Genomic DNA, 19,328 nt, shown 5'->3' with positions numbered 1-19,328 from the left:
TCAAGACAAAAGTTTATATTGACATAGAAAATAATAATACTTCAAACATACCAACTAAGCAATTATGTCTTCTCAAAATAACATGGCCAAAGAAAGCTATCCCTACAAAATCATATAGTCTGGCTATGCTCCATCATCACCACAGAAAATATTTAAATCATGCACAACCCCGATGACAAGCCAAGCAATTGTTTCATACTTTTGATGTTCTCAAACATTTTCAATCTTCACGCAATACATGAGCGTGAGCCATGGATATAGCACTATAGGTGGAATAGAATGGTGGTTGTGGAGAAGACAAAAAGGGAGAAGATAGTCTCACATCAACTAGGCGTATCAACGGGCTATGGAGATGCCCATCAATAGATATCAATGTGAGCGAGTAGGGATTTCCATGCAACGGATGCACTAGAGCTATAAGTATATGAAAGCTCAAAAAGAAACTAAGTGGGTGTGCATCCAACTTGCTTGCTCACGAAGACCTAGGGCATTTTGACGAAACCCATCATTGTAATAGGCAAGCCAAGTTCTATAATGAAAAATTCGCACTAGTATATGAAAGTGATAACATAGGAGACTATCTATCATGAATATCATGGTGCTACTTTGAAGCACAAGTGTGGTAAAAGGATAGTAATATTGTCCCTTCTCTCTTTTTCTCTCATTTTTTTATTTGGGCCTCTTTTCTTTCTCTTTTTTTATTTTAGTCCGGAGTCTCATCCCGACTTGTGGGGGAATCATAGTCTCCAACATCCTTTGCTCACTGAGACAATGCTCTAATAATGATGATCATCACACTTTTATTTTCTTACAACTCAAGAATTACAACTCGATACTTAGGACAAAATATGACTCTATGTGAATGCCTCCGGCGGTGTACCGGGATATGCAATGACTCATGAGTGACATGTATGAAAGAATTATGAACGTTGACTTTGCCACAAATACAATGTCAACTACATGATCATGCAAAGCAATATGACAATGATGGAGCGTGTCATAGTAAACAGAACGGTGGAAAGTTGGATGGCAATATATCTCGGAATGACTATGGAAATGCCATGATAGGTAGGTATGGTGGCTGTTTTGAGGAAGGTATATGGTGGGTGTATGATGCTGGCGAAAGGTGCGCGGTATAGAGAGGCTAGCAATGTTGGAAGGGTGAGAGTGCGTATGATCCATGGACTCAACATTAGTCATAAAGAACTCATATACTTATTGCAAAAATCTACAAGTTATCAAAGAAAAGTATTACGCGCATGTTCCTAGGGGGATAGATTGGTAGGAAAAGACCATCGCTCGTCCCCGACCACCACTCATAAGGAAGACAATCAATAAATAAATCATGCTCCGACTTCATCACATAACGGTTCACCATACGTGCATGCTACGGGAATCACAAACTTTAACACAAGTATCTCTCAAATTCACAACTACTCAACTACCATGACTCTAATATCACCATCTCCATAGCTCAAAACAATTATCAAGTATCAAACTTCTCATAGTATTCAACACACTAATAAGAGAATTTTATTATTAATCTTGTATACCTAGCATATTGGGATTATTTAAGCAATTTACCATGCTATTTAAGACTCTCAAAATAATCTAAGTGAAGCATGAGAGATCAATAGTTTCTATAAAGCAAATTCACCACCGTGCTCTAAAAGATATAAGTGAAGCACTAGAGCAAAACTATATAGCTTAAAAGATATAAGTGAAGCACATAGAGTATTCTAATAATTTCCGAATCATGTGTGTCTCTCAAAAGGTGTGTGCTACCTCTTGAGCTTGCGTTGGTTTTTCCCCGAAGAGGAAGGGATGATGCAGCAGAGTAGCGTAAGTATTTCCCTCAGTTTTTGAGAACCAAGGTATCAATCCAGTAGGAGGCCACGCTCAAGTCCCTCATACATGCATAAAACGATAGCTACTCGCAACCAACACGATTAGGGGTTGTCAATCCCTTCACGGTCACTTACGAGAGTGAGATCTAATAGATATAATATTTTTGGTATTTTTGGTATAGAGATGCAAAGTGAAAAGTAAAGGCAAAGTAAAAAGCAAAACAAGATTAAAGTGATGGAGATTAATATGATGAGAATAGACTCGGGGGCCATAGGTTTCACTAGTGGCTTCTCTCAAGAGCATAAGTATTCTACGGTGGGTGAACAAATTACTGTTGAGCAATTGACAGAACTGAGCATAGTTATGAGAATATCTAGGCATGATCATGTATATAGGCATCACCTCCGTGACAAGTAGACCGAAACGATTATGCATCTACTACTATTACTCCACTCATCGCCCGCTATCCAGCATGCATCTAGAGTATTAAGTTAAAAACATAGTAACGCTTTAAGCAAGATGACATGATGTAGAGAGATAAATTCATGCAATATGAAATAAACCCCATCTTGTTATCCTCGATGGCAATGATGCAATACGTGCCTTGCTGCCCCTTCTGTCACTGGGAAAGGACACCGCAAGATCGAACCCAAAGCTAAGCACTTCTCCCATGGCAAGAACTACAAATCTAGTTGGCCAAACCAAACGGATAATTCGAAGAGACTTGTAAAGATAACCAATCATACATAAAAGAATTCAGAGAAGATTCAAATATTATTCATAGATAGACTTGATCATAAACCCACAATTCATCGGTCTCAACAAACACACCGCAAAAAGAAGATTACATCGAATAGATCTCCAAGAGAGAGGGGGAGAACTTTGTATTGAGATCCAAAAAGAGAGAAGAAGCCATCTAGCTACTAACTATGGACCCGAAGGTCTCAGGTAAACTACTCACACTTCATCGGAGAGGCTATGATGATGTAGAATCCCTCCGTGATGACGACCCTCTCCGGCGGAGCTCTGGAACAGGCCCCAAGATGGGATCTCGTGGATACAGAAAGTTGCGGCGGTGGAATTAGATTTTTGGCTCCCGTTCTGATCGTTTGGGGGTACGAAGGTATATATAGGAGGAAGGAGTACGTCGGTGGAGCTCCGAGGGGCCCACGAGGCAGGGGGGCGCGCCCTAGGAGGGGGGGCGCCCCCACCCTCGTGACCGCCTCTCTGATGCCTTGGCGAAGGGTCCAAGTCTCCTGGATCACGTTCGGTGAGAAAATCACGTTCCCGAAGGTTTCATTCCGTTTGGACTCCGTTTGATATTCCGTTTCTTCGAAACACTGAAATAGGCAAAAAACAGCAATTCTGGGCTGGGCCTCCGGTTAATAGGTTAGTCCCAAAAATAATATAAAAGTGGAAAATAAAGCCCAATATAGTCCAAAACAGTAGATAATATAGCATGGAGCAATCCAAAATTATAGATACGTTGGAGATGTATCAGTGTGTACAGCAAAGATGATTTTGGTAAACCAACAAATAAAGACTCAAATCATACAAGACGCTCCAAGCAAAACACATATCATGTGGTGAATACAAATATAGCTCCAAGTAAAGTTACCGATAGAAGTAGACGAAATAGGGGATGCCTTCCGGGGCATCCCCAAGCTTTGGCTCTTAACACTCCTTGTTCCACAATCCATCAAATCTTTACCCAAAACTTGAAAACTTCACAACACAAAACTTAAAGTAGAAAATCTCGTGAGTTCCGTTAGCAAAAGAAAACAAAAGACCACTTCAAGGTACTGTAATGAACTCATTATTTATTTATATTGGTGTTAAACCTACTTTATTCTAACTTCTCTATGGTTTATAAACTATTTACTAGCCATAGATTCATCAAAATAAGCAAACAACACACGAAAAACAGAATCTGTCAAAAACAGAACAGTCTGTAGTAATCTTTTGCTAGCGCAAGATCTGAAACCCCAAAAATTCTAAAATAAATTGCTGGACGTGAGGAATTTATCTATTAATCATCTTCAAAAAGAATTAACTAAATATCACTTTCCAAATAAAAATGGCAGCAGTTCTCGTGAGCGCTAAAGTTTCTGTTTTCACAGCAGGATTAACAAGACTTTTCCCAAGTCTTCCCAACGGTTCTACTTGGCACAAACACTAATTAAACACAAAAAACACAACCAAAACAGAGGCTAGATAAATTATTCATTACTAAACAGGAGCAAAAAGTAATGAATAAAAATAAAATTGGGTTGCCTCCCAACAAGCGCTATCGTTTAACGCCCCTAGCTAGGCATAAAAAGCAATGTTAGATCTAGATATTGCCATCTTTGGTAGGCAATCCGTAAGTGGCTCTCATAATAGATTCATAAGGTAATTTAATTTTATTTCTAGGAAAGTGTTCCATGCCTTTCCTTAACGAAAATTGGAATCTAATATTTCCTTCCTTCATATCAATAATTGCACGAATCATTCTAAGGAAAGGTCTACCAAGAATAATAGGACATGAAGGATTGCAATCTATATCAAGAACGATAAAATCTACGGGAACATAATTCCTATTTGCAACAATAAGAACATCATTAATTCTTCCCATAGGTTTCTTAATAGTGGAATCCGCAAGGTGCAAGTTTAAAGAGCAATAATCAAAATCACGGAAACCTAACAAATCACACAAAGTCTTTGGAATCGTGGAAACACTAGCACCCAAATAACACAATGCATAGCATTCATGATCTTTAATTTTAATAGTTGGTTCCCACTCATCATAAAGTTTTCTAGGGATAGAAACTTCCAACTCAAGTTTTTCTTCATAAGATTGCATCAAAGCATCAACGATATGTTTGGTAAAAGCTTTATTTTGACTATAAACATGAGGAGAATTTAGCACGGATTGCAACAAGGAAATACAATCTATCAAATAGCAATTATCATAATTAAATTCCTTTAAATCCAATATAGTAGGTTCATTAACATCTAGAGTTTTGATCTCTTCAATCCCACTTTTATCAAATTTAGCATCAAGATCTAAAAACTCCGAATTTTTGGAACGCCTTCTAGGTAAAGGTGGATCATATTCAGTCCCATAATTATCAAGATTCATATTGCAAAACAAAGATTTAATAGGGGACACATCAATAACTTTTAGATCGTCATCTTTATTATCATGGAAACTAGAAGAACACACTCTTATAAAGGAATCTTTGTTAGCACGTATCCTAGCGGTTCTTTCTTTGCACTCATCAATGGAAATTCTCATGGATTTGAGAGACTCATTGATATCATGCTAAGGTGGAATAGATCTAAGTTTCAAAGAATCAACATCAAGAGAAATTCTATCAACGTTCCTAGCCAACTCATCAATCTTAAGCAATTTTTCTTCAATCAAAGCATTGGAATTCTTTTCCGAAGTAATAAATTCTTTAATATTAGATTCAAAATTAGAGGGCATCTTATTATAATTTCCATAAGAATTGTTGTAGGAATTACCATAATTATTAGAGGAATTACTAGGATAAGGCCTAGGATTAAAGTTTCCTCTATACACGTTGTTACCAAAATTATTCCTACCAACAAAATTCACATCCATAGATTCATTATTGTGCTCAATCAAAGTAGACAAAGGCATATCATTAGGATCAGAAGAAACACTTTTATTAGCAAATAATTTCATAAGTTCATCCATCTTTCCACTCAAAACATTAATTTCTTCTATCGCATGCACTTTCTTATTAGTAGATCTTTCGGTGTGCCATTGAGAATAATTAACCATAATATTATCTAGGAGTTTAGTAGCTTCTCCTAAAGTGATTTCCATAAAAGTGCCTGCCGCGGCCGAATCTAAAAGATTTCTAGAAGAAAAATTAAAACCGGCATAATTTTTTTGTATAATCATCCACAAATTTAAACCATGTGTTGGGCAATTACGTATCATTAATTTCATCCTCTCCCAAGCTTGTGCAACATGTTTATGATCAAGTTGCTTAAAATTCATAATATCGTTTCTAAGAGAGATGATCTTAGCGGGAGGAAAATACTTAGAGATAAAAGCATCTTTGCACTTATTCCAAGAGTCAATACTATTTTTAGGCAAAGATGAAAACCAAGCTTTAGCACAATCTCTAAGCGAAAAAGGAAATAACTTCAATTTAACAATATCATTGTCCACATCTTTCTTCTTTTGCATATCACACAAATCAACGAAGCTATTTAGACGGGTAGCGGCATCTTCACTAGGAAGGCCGGAAAACGAATCTTTCATGACAAGGTTCAGTAAGGCAACATTAATTTTACAAGATTCAGCATCGGTAAGAGGAGCAATCGGAGTGCTAATAAAATCATTGTTGTTGGTATAGGTAAAGTCACACAATTTAGTGTTATCTTGAGCCATTGTGACAAGCAAGCAATCCAACACACAAGCAAACGAGCAAAAAGAGGCAAATAGAGAAAGAGAGGGAGGATAGAGAGAGAGGGTGAATAAAACGGCAAGGGTGAAGTGGGGGAGAGAAAAACGAGAGGCAAATGGCAAATAATGTAATGCGGGAGATAAGGGTTTGTGATGGGTACTTGGTATGTTGACTTTTGCATAGACCTCCCCCGCAACGGCGCCAGAAATCCTTCTTGCTACCTCTTGAGCACTTGCGTTGGTTTTCCCTTGAAGAGGAAAGGGTGGTGCAACAAAGTAGCGTAAGTATTTCCCTCAGTTTTTGAGAACCAAGGTATCAATCCAGTAGGAGGCTACGCGCGAGTCCCTTGCACCTACACAAAACAAATAAATCCTCGCAACCAACGCGATAAGGGGTTGTCAATCCCTACACGGTCACTTACGAGAGTGAGATCTGATAGATATGATAAGGTAATATTTTTGGTATTTTTATGATGAAGATGCAAAGTAAAATAAAAGCAAAGAAAATAACTAAGTATTGGAAGATTTAATATGATGAAGATAGACCCGGGGGCCATAGGTTTCACTAGTGGCTTCTCTCAAGAGCATAAGTATTTTACGGTCGGTGAACAAATTACTGTTGAGCAATTGACAGAATTGAGCATAGTTATGAGAATATCTAGGTATGATCATGTATATAGGCATCACATCCTAGACAAGTAGACGACTCCTATCTACATCTACTACTATTACTCCACACATCGACCGCTATCCAGCATGCATCTAGAGTATTAAGTTCATAAGAACAGCGTAACGCCTTAAGCAAGATGACATGATGTAGAGGGATAAACTCATGCAATATGATGAAAACCCCATCTTGTTATCCTCGATGGAAAAATACAATACATGCCTTGCTGCCCCTACTGTCACTAGGAAAGGACACCGCAAGATTGAACCCAAAGCTAAGCACTTCTCCCATTGCAAGAAAGATCAATCTAGTAGGCCAAACCAAACTAATAATTCGAAGAGACTTGCAAAGATAACCAATCATACATAAAAGAATTCAGAGAAGATTCAAATATTGTTCATAGATAAACTTGATCATAAACCCACAATTCATCGCTCTCAACAAACACACCGCAAAAAGAAGATTACATCGAATAGATCTCCACAAGAGAGGGGGAGAACTTTGTATTGGGATCCAAAAAGAGAAAAGAAGCCATCTAGCTAATAACTATGGACCCGAAGGTCTGAAGTAAACTACTCACACTTCATCGGAGAGGCTATGGTGTTGATGTAGAAGCCCTCCGTGATCGATGCCCCCTCCGACGGAGCTCCTGAACAGGCCCCAAGATAGGATCTCGTGGATACAGAAAGTTACGGTGGTGGAATTAGGGTTTTGGCTCCGTATCTGATCGTTGGGGGTACGTAGGGTATATATAGGAGGAAGAAGTACGTCGGTGGAGCAACAGGGGGACCACGAGGGTGGAGGGCGCGCCTGGGGGGGGGGGGGGGGGGGGGGGTAGACGCGCCCCCTACCTCGTGGCCTCCCTGTTGGTTGCTTGACGTAGGGTCCAAGTCTCCTGGGTCTTGTTCGTTCCAAAAATCACGTTCCCGAAGGTTTCATTCCGTTTGGACTCCGTTTGATATTCCTTTTTTTTGAAACCCTAAAATAGGCAAAAAAATAGCAATTCTGGGCTGGGCCTCCGCTTAATAGGTTAGTCCCAAAAATAATATAAAAATGGATAATAAAGCCCAATAATGTCCAAAACAGTAGATAATATAGCATGGAGCAATCAAAAAATATAGATACGTTGGAGACGTATCAGCAGGGCAGAGAATATGCCCAAAGATCAGGAAGAAATTAGTACCAATTTCACAAATTAGTATAGTACAAACTTAAAATTCAGAAATGCAGTACAATACAAACTAAAAACTAGATCACTTTCACAAATTAGTACCAATTTTCAGAAATGCTGCATGAATGCAGTTAAGTACAAATTACCTAATTTTTTGAAAAATGCAGTACACAAGGAACTAGATCACTTTCAGAAGTTCAATGGACCTCAAACTAGCACATTTTCATAAATGAATTAGACTACAAACTTGCTCCTTTGACAACCAACATTCATATGCCATCCAACATTCAGTTATCCCCTAGTTTTGCAACATAATATTTAGTTACAAAAAAGGCAATTAATGCCAATATTTGCCATAAAAATGTCAAATTAAGAAAATGTTTTGCCATAAAAATTGGCAATTTAAGCCACTGTTAGGCCAGTCATTGTCTTACATCACTTTAGGCCTTTGCAAAAGGATGGAACTGTGATCTCCCACCAAGTCAGGGATCAGGAACCACAAATTCTTCAGGAGGAGCATTCAAGTCAGGAATTTCCACTCCTTTCCTCTCTAAACAGTAGCCAGTATGCCCTATCACCTAGCATACCTCCTCTTCCTCCTATTCTTTCTCCTCTTCCTCTCCAAGCATGTACATTTCCTGTCCCTCTTCAACTGCCTGCATGTTGTGTTGCTCCTCTCCCTCCACCTGCAGCTATATTTGACCCTCTTCCTCCACCCGCAGGTGCATTTGCCCCTCTTACTCCACCTACAGCTGCATTTGCCCCTCTTCCTCTGCTTGAAGCTGCAGTTGCCTTCTTCCTCTGCCTGAAGCTGCAGTTGCCCCTCTTCCTCCACCTGCATCTGGATTCCTTTGTCTTTTCCTCCCCCTCCCCCTACCAGAAGCTTGAGAGCCTTCTCCTCTCTCAATTATTGTGCTTGCCCTTGTTTGCCTACCTGTATTCATTTCTGTAGTGACTCTTGGCTGAGGTATTGCAGCACCAGCAGCAACAACAAATGAAGACTGCTTAGGTAGTGGGCCATGAACTTTTTGTGGAGCTCTTCTTGAAATTTCTCTTTGAGCCATGTTGTAGACCATACTGGTTGGTGACAACATTGGATCTAGTATAGGATTAGCCTGACTAGGGAATATGTTCCGCACAAAAACATTGAGCAATTCAGTCACGTACAGCAAAATTCAGAGAACTACAGTAAATTCAGACAGCTACAGTAAATTCAGTAAAGTAAAATGCAGTAAATTCAGTAACCTGAATAAATGTGGGGTCATCGTAGTTTTCATCAACTAGCTCTACCCCTTCTTCAATGAGAGCTTCATGCCATCTGTAATGCCCCTTCCTATTGTGATCAGCTCTACCACAAATTGAGCAGTGCATTGTAACACCTTTCTTGTTCAAAACCCTAACACCATTCTTCATCTTCTTCTTAGGAGTCTTCTTCCTATTTTTCTTGGGCCTTCCCAACTGTTTTGTAAACACAGGTGGATGCACCTTATAAGCATTCTATACCTCTCACACATTTGGGTCTCCTAGAGGAACAAGAGTGTATCCATATGCTTTCAGATATGTCCTAACAGTGTAGCACTTATGAACCATTGTCTCTGGGTCAATCCTCTCCTCCCTGCAACAAGCTATAGAATGCCGACATGGTACTCCAGACAACTGTCATCTCCTGCAATCACATTTGTGCAAACCAAGATCAACTGTGTAGCTATTGTTACCTGACTGAACTCTGAACATCTGTTGGCCAGCTTCTGTTACATGGTAATTAGCAGCAAATTCAGTGTTCTTGTCCAATTTCTTCCTGATCTTTGGGCATATTATCTATCCTGCCCACCTTTCTATAACTTCTCTTTGCTTACTCATCACCCTGTGCATTATATTGTAAAAAATATACCCAAGCATGCTTAGCACTGACATTTCTCTACCCTCAAGGATATAACTGTTAAAAACTTCAGAGTTATTGTTCAGTAGGATGTCACATTTTGGAAATCCACTAAAGAATGCTTTGCACCAAGTTTTCCACTCTAGTCTTTTCAGTCCAGTGGAAAGCAGCTGACCTGTGACCATCCATTTTTCACAGTTCTCTCTCCACTTCAACTTGTTTGGTGATCTGGCAATGGCCCACAGGCCTTGCTTCAGTACCTCTCCTTTGTGCTTCTCATTGAAATTTTGATAAATATGCCTCACACAAAACCTGTGCTCAGTATCTGGCCAAACTTTGTGGACAACATTTATCAGACGTTTCTTCTTGTCACTCATAAGTGTGAAAGGAGCACTGTTGGTGATGTTCAGATCATCTTTCAAAGTTGTGAGAAACCACTCCCAAGAACTTGTGCATTCTACTTCCACCCAGCCCATAGCAATGGGGAAAATGCAGTCATTATGATTAATGCCAACTGCACTAAGCAACACACCTTTGAACCTATTTTTCATATGACAACCATCTATGAAGATAATAGGCCTACATCCCTTAAGCCACCCTCTCTTACAGGCATCATATGACCAATATAGTGTTTTCAAACATTTTTCTGCCCAATGGAAATTTTGGTATCTTTGACCAGTCCAGTTGCCAACAAAAGAGTCGAGCCAGGGTTCTTCTCTCTTAATTCATGTCCATAATCTCATAGTCTACTGAACTGCTCTTATTCATCACCATGGATCTCCTTCAGTGCTGCTGTCCTAGCCCTAGCTAGCTTCCATCTATTAGGGGTGCAATTAAACTCTTCTTTTATTTTCCTTGAAAATGTTCCAAGTGACATCTTCTGGTCATTCTGAACTCATCTATGAAATAGTTGCAAAGGAATTTAGATGTCATGTCCTTCAACCTCCACTTCTTCTGACACATATGATCTCCATAGCAGGTCTTGGTGTCAAATCCTCCCGTCCTGTTGTCATTGCCAGCCTTAAGCAGCCATGGGCGATCATGAAAGTGCTAGTGATCGACTAGAGGGGGGGTGAATAGGCGATTTTTATGAAAGTCTTCAAAACATGGAAGTTTCGAAGACAAACGATAGAAATAAACCTATTACCATGCAACGGAAGGTAGACTATACTAAGCAAGCCATAGTCAAGTATTCAATGAAGTGAAAGCACAATGACTAATAGCAGCTAGGCAGTATAGATCAGGTAGGAAGATAGTGTGAAGCCAATCAGAACAATCAGTTACTCAGTGAAGACAAAAGATAATGCAATCATACAATGACTTCACCAGGGCCAACAGTAAGTAAAGGAATGGGAAGGACGAAACCAGTGACTCGTTGAAGACAATGATTTGTTGGACCAGTTTCAGTTGCTTTGACAACTGTACGTCTGGTTAGGGAGGCTGAGATTCAACTCAGAAGACCGCGTCTTCACCTTATTCCCCTTGAGCTAAGGACACCCAGTCCTCGCCCAATCACTCTGGTAAGTCTTCAAGGTAGACTCCCAAACCTTCACAGACTTCGTTCACCGGCGATCCACAATGACTCTTGGATGCTCAGAACGCGACGCCTAACCGGCTGGAGGATTGACAGTCCTTAAGTGTAATAAGTCTTCAGATCACACAGACAGGAAGACTTCAGTGATGCCTAACACTCTTTGGCTCTGGGTGGTTAGGGCTTTATCCTCGCAAGGAATTCTCTCTCAAAGGCTTCGAGGTGGGTTGCTCTCAAACGACAAAAACCGTACACTAACTCTGAGCAGCCAACCGTTTATGGTTGTAGGGGGTGGGCTATTTATAGCCACTAGGCAACCCGACCTGATTTGTCCGAAATGACCCTGGGTCACTAAGGAACTGACACGTGTTCCAATGGTCAGATTTCAAACACACGCGGCAACTTTACTTAGGCTACAAGCAAAGCTGACTCATCCAACTCTGGATAAGATTTGCTCTCATTGTCTTCGCTCGAAGACATAGGATTTTGGTTGAGCATCACTTCAGTCACTCTGACTTTGTTCACTTGGACCCTACTTAATAGTACGGTGGTTCCTATGACTCAACAAAGAAGAAAAGGAGACAACGAAACAACTAAGTCTTCGCGCCCCATAGTCTTCACGCAATGTCTTCTCTTGTCATAGTCTTCAATGTGAATATCTTCACATACCACCATTGTCTTCAATGTCTTCATACATTTTTAGGGGTCATCTCCGGTAGATAAACTGAATCAATGAGGGACTACTACCTGTGTTATCCTATAATTCTCACAAACACATTAGTCCCTCAACCAGGTTTGTCGTCAATACTCCAAAACCAACTAGGGGTGGCACTAGATGCACTTACAGATCACTCTGACAAACTGCATGAAATCTGATCTTGTCATTTTTGAACTTTTTGATCTGCATTATGTTCCTTATTGAATATGCAGTAATAGCTTTTCTCAGCTCAACCACATCAGCAAAGACCATCCCTACTTTAAATACAGGATTTTCCATGTCCACCTTGAAATTGAAAGCTTTGAACTTGTATATCAGTTGCTCTTCTTCTTTTCTTTTAACAGATTCAAATGTTCATCATCAAGTACATAGTCAGGTTCCACCTCTTCCTCCTCTTGCTCAGCTTCTTCATCAACATCAAAGTCAATGTTCTCTTCATAAAGATCATCATCTCCATCATCTATGTCATAATCACTGTCACTGAAATCTGAATCTGAAAGCACTACATCTTCTGCAACATCACTCAGCAAGTGATTTTTTTCAGCAAAATCAGTTAGCAAGTGATCTTCTTTAGCAAAATCAATCAGCAAATGCTCTTCTACTGCAACATCAAACAGCAAGTGCTATCCTTGTGCAACATCAGTCAGCAAGTGCTCTCCTTGTGCAACATCGTTTGCGGACTAATTGTGTGCTTTGAGTATTTCAGAGATTCATCCTTGGCACGGGACGATTTCTTCCCCTCGGAGTGTCATTCAAGACGGTGTAGCTCTATTGTTTCTCTTTCGGTGACTAGTTGAATAGAGGTCACCGTACTATCAAGAGGGGGTACGCTGGGGTATTGCTTGGGTGGAATCAAACATACACATCCGCTTCTCACCCTCAGAGCTCTTCGCTTCGATGGAGAGATCTCTTCACTCTTGTGTCTTGTCTGGGTCCAGCGGCATAGCAGCTGCTCTTCAATGACTGCATATGAGAATGTGCTAGCATCAACATAGTCAAGCACCTCCACTGAAGGATTATAGTACTCCATGTTATTTATTGGTCCACAGAATAGTCTACTGTGCTCCAGTTCTAATGTGAAGAAAGGGGTGTCCACACTGAGTCCCATTGCTGAATCACAAACTACAACCACACAGTGCAGAATGTAAGCACACGCATCAATAAAGATAACTGAATAAATACATTTAACTGCATCTTTAAATGAATATTCAAGCTAACTGCATCTTTAACTAATTAAGCTGAATAAATTCAGCTATCTTCAGAAACTGAGTTAACTGATTTTTTCAGTTAACTGCAACTTGCAACTGAATTCAGTTAACGGAATAAATTCAATTAACTACAGCTTGCAAATTAACTCAACAAAAGCAGTAACAAACTAATTTAACACGGCTAATGTACAAACTAAGTACTAATCCACTACTTATCTCAAGTCGTGCCCTACATTGGCCAAACAAAGTTTAGACTTTTTACACTGCAAATGTTGCCCCCTACGCACAAACCCTAGGCCAAATTGGCACGTATTTGCAAAACAGTATGTACGTACAAGCCATAAACCTAAAGTCTGGCCGAAAAACATTCAAAACAAGAACCCTATGTTCTTGCCTAAAATCAACCAACTTCACCCAAAACCGTAGACTACAATCGACTACCCAATAGCCAGTTTGACATCGCGGGAAGCACTACAACCACGAAGTACCAACCAATGGGCCTGAAACGAGCTCAAAACTGGACGATCCAATCGGGAGGAGAACACCGACCGAGAGGGTTGACATTGAGCAGAGAGGAGGAACAAAGCAGAGAGAATGGATGACTAACCATAATCCGGAGGGTTGACACCGAACGGCTGAACTTGGTGCGCGGTAGGCGACGGGTGCACACCGCCGGTGAAGTCCGGCAACGACGCCATGGCTCACGCGAGCGCAGCCAGCACGGCCTGTCGGCCTGTCACGGACAGGGGGCGAGGGCGACGAATGATTGGGCGAGGGGAGGGAGACCCAATAAATTCAGGTGAAAAGTGCGGTGTAGTGCGGGTTGATTAGTGCTAAGGCCAAATGGGTAATTGCAAAAGGTGTTGCGCTGACCGGCTCTGCTGACTTGGTTCCACTTGTCGTCGTCTGATTGGCTAGGACCAAATTTGCACATTGGGTGCAAGTTGAGGGATGCAATAGTTTGCTTTTGCAAGTTTTGGACTAGATCATCACATCCTGGACAAGTTCCAGGACTCCTGGTGCTATTACCTCTACATTTTTTAAGAGAAAACCAATATGCATCTATAGCAGTGATCGCGTGCAGGTTGCAGCGCTGCCAGTGTATTTACCAATTTTCTAAGAGCAACTCTAGCAAAATCATTACATCGCGTCAATCAACATAGGGACCGTCAATATGACATTTTATGGAAATGACCGCTCTAATGCAATCGTCATCCGACTCCTGATACCATAATTTATGAGGGCGCTCCAAATCGAGCAGCGAGCCTTCATATTTGGAGGATGAGGGCGTTGGTTTGGAGGGAGCTCTATCTGTCAACTGCTTGTGCTGGAAGATCCACTTCCCTCCCCGACCTCCCGCGCGGCCCGTCTCCTCTCCCTGGCAATGGTGTGGACGTCAGACGCCCATGACACCAAAAGGCGTGTCAATTAATGACGGCCGCCTACATGCCAACTTCCTGCAGCCATTTTCGCTATGTATCTCGCCACTTTTTTCGCCGCTCGCCATGTTTTCCTTTGGACCACGGCCATAAAAAAGCCATTGACATGTCCTACCGAGATCATATCCCCGCCACACACAATCTTCACTTCCCTCCCTGCTGCCCAGAGCCTCCACTTTCATACTCGTCGTCCATAACCACCACTTCCCTCCTGGCGATCGGACTAGGTGCCGCACTCAAAGGAGGAGAGGCAGCTACCCTCATTGTCGAGGAGAGTAGGGTCGTCGACATTGTTCAAAATTATACTAAGAATTAGGCGGTTGGATGTTTGGCTCAATGCTTAGTATAATTTCAAGTGTCGCCGCCGCCGGAATTGGTACCCCGCAGCCAAAATCGTCGCTGTGAAAATTGTCCTTGCGCCGGCCGCGTCTCTGACCGACAAACAACGACCTCGTTGCCGCCACCAGGCTCTAATGTGTGTGACCTTTAGTCCACTATTGTTGGTTAACCAAATGTGCAATTTTAATCTAATTGAAGAATAAGTCTGTAGCGAATGACATATATGTCCATCCCCGCAAAAAAGGAGACATATATGTCCTATATGTAGGAAAATTATGAAGGCTCAAATGCGACGATCTAAATTGACTTCACATGTCTGGCCTTCAAAACATGTGAAACGCGCTCTATATTCAATATAGCGAATGTGACTTTGTAAGAGTTACGTCCTCCTACGTATCTCGATCCGCTGACCAAGCGTGCAAGGTTGCAAGAATGACTTCGGCATCTTCACCATGGATCCACGAACCCCCACAATCGTCTGGACCGAACTGTTCGGACGCAGTTTGTCATCCAACACGTTACCACATCGGTCCACAGAGCGATCCGGTTGTATGAAATCCCATAAAGCAGACACAAATCTAGGGGCTTTGCGCGCGTCCGGAGTGCAGCCACATACACGCCCGACACTCTGGTCCCACCCAAAGCCCTCCGCATGAAGCGGTTGTCACTCATTCACGCCGGTCAGCCCCGCTCCAGAGTTAATATGACCCCACGACATTCATGCCGATCAGAGCGATGCGACCAGACGAGTGAGCGGCACACTTCAATGCCAACGCGGAGACCGAAAAGGTTACTTTAGTCGTTGTGCCGCATTAAGGTGGCTTCCAAATCGAACATCACGTGAAGGACGTGTCGGCGTCGCTGGTGCATAGCGGGTAGGTCCACATCGATCGGCCAGTGTTGCCGCCACGCCTCATGTGGCGCAGGAAGGCCATCAAGGAGGAGGTGTCATCTGCAATCACAAAGGTGCACGAGGGCCTCCTCCACTACCTCGATGGCCATGATGGTGGCGGCTGCTCGTCGCCGCGAAGCGTTGTGTCGGCTAAGGAGAGGGCAGTTAGGCAGGAGCGGTGCGCCACTCGGCATTCACCAAGTCTAACAAATCGTCGACCTGGGTCCGCTCAGACCCCGACCTCACGAAGGCCTGGGCCCGTGGCCGGTCGCTAACCACCATGAAGATGGTCACGCGACAACTACGCCGCCTCGATGGGGAGCTCACCAAATATGGCGAGGAGTGGTCTTTCGGTGAGATTGACGTCGCTGCTATCAGTGAGATGGGTAAGGTCAAGGCTCCCCAGCCAGGGTCGGTGTTGGCCGCGGCGCCCTCTGCACGACGCAAGAGGAAGTAGGACAACTACTCCACAAGTGCTAGGCGGTGACCGGGCAGGGTCGCCGCTCCCCCACGCCCTTCCACCGCTGGAAGGACCACTTCGTCGACAACAACGACGACAACGACACAGACAATTATGGACGTGCCGCCGACCAGGCCGGCCACGCGTACGAGGTCACCATACACTACAAGGTAGCTTATGTGTTTTTTAGGTTTCAGTTGGAAGACGAAATACCGGTTGTCTTATGTAAATCATGTCTAAAATTGAGTTAATTTCGTCATGTTTACATGACAATCGTCCAGTTTGTTCAAATTCTATATGCGGGCATGGTTGGATGACCGATCCCACGCGTCCATGGATAAATACCATGTCGGTTTTAGGGGTCCGAGTTGGAGATGTCCTCTCCTTATTGCAAACTGAAAAGCCTACTACTGTCACCTACTTTGATTTTTCAAATGAAATGGCAAAGGTAGGATCCCCGTGACCCACCTTGTTGGGCCAGCTCCTTTTCATTGTTGTTGCTCTGCCCTAGCTTCTGCCTGCCCTTTTTCTCGACTCTGTTTTGCTCTTTAGAGACTTAGTTAACTAAGCACCAAAGTTTGGTAATGCAAATTGAACTTGGAGGGCCTTGAGCTCAACATCAATTTTGTCTTGATTTGAAATGTGTTCTCATGCATGAGGATGATATGTAACATACTGAGCTCACTGAACCCAACGAGCGGAGACAGGCCCCAGGCAGCCCGGGCTGTGGCCTAGGGCGTGAGGCCCAAGTCATTCCTTGACTGTAGCATTTATTGTAGTTATAGCACTACAGTAAACGAAGGTTGCCTGGGGTTGCCTGGCCCTTGGCCAGTTCCTGTGACCACCACCGACGGAGATGGGCCTCAGGCAGCCCGACCCGTGGCATGGGGCGTAACGACCAAGTCCCTCCTTGGTTTCGAAACTGCTTTGCGCACGACGCCTGCGTGGCCGATTCATGAACGATTCAAAATCAGACGGTGTCCTGCATTTTATTCTCACAAACCAACGGCTTGATTAACTACATCGTCCACAAATCGTGCACATGTGTCGTGTGTATAGCATCGTTGCCTTGGTTTTAGCATTTATTGTAGCTATTGTGCTACAGTAAATGAAGGTTGTCCGAGACGGCCTAGGCCTTGGCCAGTTCCTGGCACCGCCACTGAGGGCGTGTTTGGTTGCCCGCATTAAGCCCAGCCTGGCCCGCGCGGGAAGGAAGTGGCTCGTTTGGTTGCCTGCATTTACTGTGCGGCCCGCATGGCACGAACCTTAAAGCACTCTTGGGCCTGACTCCCTGGGAACGCACGAATCGACAGTTTCTCCAGGGCCAGGCCCGAGCGGTGCACGTGGGCGGCGGCGGCGGCTGCACGCGCGCGGCCATGCTCGAGAAGCCACGTTGCTTCCCGAAGCGCCAACAGTTATTAGCCTCACCGCTCCCTCTCCCCACTCTCCGAACTCTCACCAGCGGCGGCGGATCGGAGCAAAGCAAGAACACCCCCGGACTCCATCACCGATGAGCGGATCAGCAGTTGGCGCGCGGCAATGGCGGTAAGCACTTCTCTTTGTTCGACATGCAAAACCTTTTCCCCTTCGATCCAGCGATAGATTCGACCCACGGCGGAGGGGAATGGGGAATAGAGGTAGATAAGCATAGGGGTAGTTCATACTAGTTCATACCAATTCATACGAGTTTATAGATGCAAGATCGGAATGCAGAAGGGGATTGGGGGATAGGGGGTACACAACGGACACCGGCTGACCGCGGCGGCCGTCACCGGCGTGCGGAGCGGCTGGTCGAGCCGCTGGCCTTCATCTTCTTCATCGCCGTGCGGGCCGGCGGGTCGTCGTCCTCGTCCTCGGCGGAGTCGAGGTCGATCTGCCAGGTATGACAGCCTGGCTCCGGCACCCTCACTGGCATCTGCACCGCTTTTCCTCCTCCTTAGGCTCCCCACCAATGACCGCCGGCAGCGCGATAGCCGTCTTCCAGTACACTGCGGCACGGCGGTCATTAAGAGCCCAGTAGTTCTTGTATTTGCACCACTTCTTCCTTTGTTTAGCGTCGTCGGAGACAGCATGATTCATGGCCCAGCGAATGATGTCAACTGCCATCGCGCCCTTCGCTGGGTCGGGAATCAGCGTCTTCAGCTCTTCTTTAGTGGCCTTCATGAGCACTGCATTAGATTCATTCTGCATGTCAGGCATGGAGCCAAAGTTCAAGCACACCTCCATGGTGTTCTCGAACTTGGTGCGGTCACCAGCCAACCACCCGAGGAAGAAGGCCCTCCAGCCAATACCCCAAGGGAAGGGGTTGGCGTTGGAGCCGGAGCTAGAGCTCATGGCGATGGGGAAGAAGAAGGTTGACAGTGAGAGAAGAGAGGGGGTGGGTAAGTAGTGATGGGCAGGGTGAGTAAATATAGGGAGAGAAGGAGAAGAGTGACAGTCATGCCGTTTTAACTACATGCTCTTCAATAAGCCATGAACTCTGTGTTGTGCTTGACTCCATGAATTGTGTGCAGATCGAGGAGAGCAATGAGATGGGCACGGAGGTGCTCCCGGTCGTTGACAACAAGGGCAAGCAGCCCCTTCACCCAATGCCCGACGAGGTTGTGCTGCCGCCCACCGCCGAGGAAGACCTGAAGACGCTTGAGGGTGGCGACGACGAGGGCGTGGAGAAGCCCCCTAGCAACAAGCGCCGCAACTACGACCACCACCATCAGGAGGATGGCCCAACTCACTTCTGCAAGGTCATCCTTGCA

This window comes from Triticum urartu, chromosome 3 (genome assembly GCF_003073215.2).
Source record: "Triticum urartu cultivar G1812 chromosome 3, Tu2.1, whole genome shotgun sequence".
NCBI classification, from domain to species: domain Eukaryota; kingdom Viridiplantae; phylum Streptophyta; class Magnoliopsida; order Poales; family Poaceae; genus Triticum; species Triticum urartu.
The sequence above is the reverse complement of the archived record's forward strand: the minus strand, read 5'-3'. Positions refer to the sequence as shown.